The sequence below is a fragment of the Schistocerca cancellata genome, chromosome 1 (assembly GCF_023864275.1).
Source record: "Schistocerca cancellata isolate TAMUIC-IGC-003103 chromosome 1, iqSchCanc2.1, whole genome shotgun sequence".
Taxonomy (NCBI): Eukaryota; Metazoa; Arthropoda; class Insecta; order Orthoptera; family Acrididae; genus Schistocerca; species Schistocerca cancellata.
In genome coordinates, this window is record NC_064626.1 from 825,471,046 (window position 1) to 825,477,045 (window position 6,000).

At 41.8% G+C, this 6,000-nt stretch overlaps 1 protein-coding gene across 1 annotated transcript in view; it reads right to left on the reverse strand.

Annotated features, from left to right (window-relative positions):
* LOC126188547 (solute carrier family 22 member 7-like) overlaps positions 1-5,464 on the reverse strand; it is a 172,560-nt gene extending 167,096 nt beyond the window's left edge. Inside the window, exon 1 of the mRNA XM_049930150.1 lies at positions 5,337-5,464. The gene's annotated coding sequence lies outside the window, so the exon portion shown is untranslated. The remainder of the gene's footprint in view (positions 1-5,336) is intronic.
* Positions 5,465-6,000: the final 536 nt, after the last annotated feature.

Below are 6,000 nucleotides of genomic sequence, written 5' to 3' on the forward strand. Positions count from 1 at the left end.
TCCAACCTTGTTACCTGTGTATTAAGTTTTCTTGACACTCGTCTGAATCTGTTACTGAGCGGGCGCTGAAGACCTTGCCGTCGTGCGCCCATACAACCGTCTCCGTCATCATCATCATCAAGACGTAGAGAGCAGTGGTACACTGACTTCGTCGTGGGGGTTGAGTAGGAGAGTAATCACGTTATACATTAGTCTCCCAAAGCACTTAACAATCAGAAGCGTCAATGGCGCGTGCGGAGAATGACTACCGGTAAATCTACGCATCATATGCAAATTCTTTGAGTTTCTCGTCGTGTCCATTTTCCAAGACGTATGTGGAAGGAAGTAAAATGTTGGCCGACGCTTCTTGGAAAATACACTCCCTAAATTTCAGCAGTAAATCTTTGCACGATGCACAGGGCCTCTCTTGTAGCGTCTGCCATCGGAGTTTGTTGAGAATCTGACGCCCTGTAAACCGTACTGTGCGAAACGCGCCGCTCTTCGTTACTCTTTTCCGTCTCTTCTATTAATCCTACTTGGTAACGGTCCTAAATTCGTGAACAATACCAAAGATTTGGTCGAACCAGTGTTTTGAAAGCCAATTATTTCAAGGGTGAAATACATTCCCTTAAGATTCTGCCAGTGAATCTCAGACCCCACTGTTTTTCCTCCTGTTTGTTTTGTGTCATCATTCTACAGCGGTGGATGCTTACTCCTAGGTACTTTACGGTAGTGACTGTTTCTAGAGATTTGTCGCCTGTCTCTCCTGTTACTCTCAGACGGTCGTATTCTACAACTCCTGTAAGGTAACGGGGGATAATATGACCATACAGCAGCTTTGCTCACAATGCAAATATCAGCTATGTAAAAATGGATAGGATGTGAAAAACTCAAAGACAAGTCAATATATTTATAGACTCATCTTTCCCTGATAAAGAGAAGGCAGCATTCAGCAGTTTCAGATGGTTTACATTACTTGGTTACATAACTGCGTATAATTACTGTACATGACTTTGCACTTAAGTAAATAATGTGGAATGTGTTTGTAATGAATCTTTGGATCATTGAAATAGAAGTCATTTGAAAACGAGCAGCCGGTCGATGTGATAGAGCGGTTCTAGGCGCTACAGCGGGAACCGCGCGACCGCTACCGTCGCAGATTCGAATCCTGCCTCGGGCATGGATGTGTGTGATGCCCTTAAGTTATTTAGGTTTGAGTAGTTCTAAGTTTTAGGGGCCTGATGACTTCAGATGTTAAGTCCCATATTGATCAGAGCCATTTGAACAAAAACGAGCCCTTCCAAGTAGTTTGTAATTTAAATTTAAAGCACAGCAGCAGAAATAATATGTTGGGCTGGTGTACTTCAATCAAAACGTTTCACTGTAGAATTAAGTTATAAAGATGTTTAGAACAACTGCAAAGTAAGACATTATTTTATTATGAAGACACCATTCAGTTTCAATCTTAGTAGTGCCAGACAAGTATTTGTATGTCTCATATTTCGTGCAAAGACGTCATTAAATGAAGGGAGAGGGTGAAACTGTGCCAAAACATCGAGTTATTTCTAATTATGTAAATCTGACAGCATGTCATAAATTAATTCTGATTTTAATTTTCCATGCTTAGAAATAAAATTATGTATTAAATGCAGAGTGAAAATTGTGTAATGCAAAATGGACAAAAAAATACTTGTTTTGTGTTTTGATGAGTGTTCGTAGTTCAGTTGCATTGTGTTTTATTTATTTAATTGCAACGAATTATAAAATTATGTGGTGATAAATGTGTGTGAAATTATATAATGTATTTAGGTTTAAGTATTTAAATCTTATAAAAATTGTAAACGAATTGTGGCCATGTTTAGGAATTATTTTGATTAATGTAGTGTCACGTGAACCGACTCAGGATTGGGGATATGAAAATGTGGTCTTTGGTCGTTGTCCGTTGTGGTGGTTAAGTTCGGAGCAGCAAATTGCCGCGAGTGTAAGCATGGACGCCAGTGTATGCGAATAAACTGTGAAGGAACAAGATGAAAGTGTGTAGGTGCGAGACAAACCATGTGTACAAATTGCACCGATTATTATTTATCCAGATCGGATTTGTTTGTGAACTTTAATATGCATGACCACAAAGTTAGAAGTGTTTGTTTTATGTTTTAAATAAATAAGTTTCAATCTGAATTTGTATAGTGCACCTCATTTTGCGCAAGGTTGTGGTGTAGACAACTGTGTATCAATTCACTGCTGTTCAAAGGCTAGCCAATACATGAATCAATATCAGGGGCGCAAATGCAACCGTTCACTACCAACCCCCTTTGCGGATGAGCCACGTGAAAAATAGGTAGTGAACGAGCCCGAGTACAGTTGTACTCCGTAGGCACTTGTGAATGTTGCTATTGTGGTCTTCAGTCCAAAGACGTGTTTGAAGCAACTCTTCTTCCTAGTCTGTCCTGTGCAAGCTTCTTCATCTCTGCATAAGGATGCTCTCTAAATAAACACTGAACAGTAATTAGTCGCAGAACATTCTTTTGCCATTCAACAGGGAGTGGGTGACTCACTGAATGCGGAATACGGGTTTCAAACACGTCATAGATTTTCGTTAAGTACAAGACTTGCGAAGCAGATCTATTAAAAAAGCACATTAAAAGTATATTCTAATCAAGCGCAGGTGACAATGCGATGCTGATGAACCACTGTGCTATTCCCTGCTTACCGGCGCTATTGTCCGTTATTGTACGTAGAGTGCCAGCCAGTGTGCTCTCCCAGCCTTTAATGGTAGCATTCAACTTGGGTCCGCTTCTTCTCGTTTTCAGTAGCCATCAAGTTGCCCTACCGCGCTTGAACGGTCACCGCCCCAATACCTCGCTAAACCAAAATCTCTGTCAACAGTTGGGCTGGAAGCCTCTATCTCCATATAGCAATGTGGTGCAATGGCGGATCAACTACGAAGGCGAGCATATAAGAAATATAGAGTAATGAATGACATATCGTTCGTAAATAGTTCCAATGCTAACAGTGGAGGAGGAGTAGATTACTGTTTAACGTCCCGTCGACAATGAGGTCATTAGAGACGGAGTGCAAGCTCGGGTTATGGAAGGAAATCGGCCGTGGCATGCGAAAAGAAGCGTCCCGGCGTTTGCCTGAAGCGATTGAGGGAAATCAGGGAAAACCTAAATCTGGAGGGCTGGACGCGGGTTTGAACCGTCGTCCAGTGAGCTAACGACTGCGCCATCTCGCTCACAAGGGAACCTCCCCATCACACACCCCTCAGGTTTAGTTATGAGTTGGCACAATGGATAGGCCTTGAAAAACTGAACACAGATCACTAGAGAAAACAGGAATAAGTTGTGTGGAACTATGAAAAAAATAAGCAAAATATGCAAACTGAGTAGTCCATGCGCAAGATAGGCAACATCATGTAGAGTCTGAGCTCAAGAGCGCCGTGGTCCCTTGGTTAGTTTGAACAGCTGCGCAGCGAGAGGTCCTTGGATCAAGTCTTCTCTCGAGTGAGAAGTTTACTTTCTTTATTTTCGCAAAGTTATGATCTGTCCGTTCGTTCATTGACGTCTCTGTTCACTGTAATAAGTGTAGTGTCTGTGTTTTGCGACCGCACCGCAATACCGTGCTATTAGTAGACGAAAGGACGTGCCTCTCCAATGGGAACCGAAAACATTTGATTGCAAGGTCGTAGGTCAACCGATTCCTCCACAGAAAAACACGTCTGATATATTCTATACGACACTAGTGACGGCATGTGCGTCACATGACAGGAATATGTTGTCGACCCACCTAACTTGTACACTTGGTGAATGGGTAAAAAGATTCTTCTACCTTGCCCGATTTAGATTTTCTTGTGGATGTGATAATCACTCCCAAAAAAGTGATGAAAACATAAGAGTTTGTCACATAAACTGCAACAAATGAATGCAACAGTTTCACAGTCACACAGTTTTCCCTGTGCTCTGTCAAAACATATGTTTATAACGTTTTCAAATTTTTCCATGTGTAGACCGTCAAATCCTGCCTATGTCCAAGCAAATCTGAACATGTCCTGGAATTTTGGAGAGCGAAGTTGATTATGTGTGAGTGCCTGAACTTGGATCATTGACACACGATCACGTAAGCAATATTGCTCCGTGTACCCGTGCAGCTTCGCAAAATAATTGTCTGAAAATAAAAAATTAAAACTTTTCACTCGATGGAAGACCTGAACGAAGAACATCTTACCCTGCAGCTGCTCACGCTAACCACGAGACCACGGCGCTCCTGAGCTCATATCCTCCTTGATGTTGCCTATCTTGCGCATGGATTACTCAGTTTGTATATTTTGCTTATTTTTTTCATAGTTCCACACAACTTATTCCTGTTTTCTCGAGTGATCTGTGTTCAGTTTTTCAAGGCCTATCCACTGTGCCAACTTATAACTAAATCTGTGGGGAGTGCGATGGGGAGGTTCCCTTGTCAGTAATGGCGATAGGAAAAAAAAGCTTGAACTAAGCTGGCCATAAGAAAGCTGCAGAAAAATAAAACATACGAGAGTTTGGCTTGTAACTGCCTCCTGTTACTGGGCAGATGTGATAAGAGGTTTACGATGTTTGCGGAAAAATCAAGAGCGGAAGGAGTGAAAGCGCGTTCGCCTGTTACGGAGCAAGAATGACGCTGTGTGCGCATGCGTGTACTCTGACAGACAGCGCTAGTGTTGCGCATGTCCGGCGCCGCATGAGACGCCGCCACGACGAAGTCTAGAGTCTGGGCTCTGTTAGTCACGTTTTGCTCTCTAATTACACGTCAATACAAAAACCTCTACCCGGTTTTCTATCGGTCATGCTAGAAAAATTGAATGTTAAATCTTGGATCCAGTTTTCGAGTGAATCTTACCAATAATTTTATAACTTCAGGCGGAACTCTTTATTTTCTAATGACTGATTCGAAAAGTACAGACGGTGACGAAACTTGCGAGGGCGGTTGGTGACAGTTTCATTAAAGGAAGAGACCTTAAGCACTTTCCGTCTCTGATCGTAACTTGTAAGGCACGTACGTGTTTAAATCTATAAGCAAAGATGGTAATGTGGTCTCTTATTTATTTATTCCTATCTTCTACCAATACACAGCACATAATAAAATTAAGTTTCATCGTTTACTCGATTTCTTTCGGTGTAGTTGCCTGCTTATTGTTGAAATACTGAAGAAGTACGCTTAACGTACCTCACATTCACACTGTGACTTTTTAAAACAGTAATGCTACTTCACAATAAGAGCAAAGTGATGAGAGTAATTTTTAAAGCATTTGACAATGTTGAAAAAGCAATAAAAATAACCATACTTATAGGTAAGTAACTTCGTCGAAAGCAGGTACTCACAGATACTGTTGCAACGGCGCGGTTCCTCGTAAAATGCAGGAAACTCTTCGCTACATTTTCTTGCTGTCGGAAGCTAATAAATCAACGGTGAGGTCTCTCAGCGAACGCTACAACGTCGCTAGAGATGCCTCTCGGCTGCCGCAGTACAAACGATAGAAGCGGCGCTGCGGATCTCAGAGATAAACGGCCTACCATTGCGCAACGGCGGACTGCCACGTGGTGGAGCAGCAATGCCATCGGTTAAAGTGCGTCAGCGGTGATTACAGGACGTACCTGAAGTCTGCGTGTGACCTTCTGCTCCTTAGAGCCACGGGGGCCACGCGTGTTAAAGTAGGAAACATCTCTAAGACTTTTTGAAAAACATATTTCAATAATAGCTTGAGATATGCTGCTTGTTAGGAAACGTATCAAGAATTGTCGAGTAAGTATGCTAGGTAACATCCGTGTAAGTACTTCCTCTTTCGAACGGCTATTGAAAATCGCTGGTGATTTCGACGAAGGTTTATCGTCTTTATAATTTGAACATTAATCCACATCAGACAGACGTTACACTTCCTCTCTGTCCTTTAATAAATGAAACGAAGTATACCGGGTGATCAAAATGTCAGTATAAATTTGAAAACTTAATAAACCACGGAATAATGTAGATAGAGAGATAAAAATT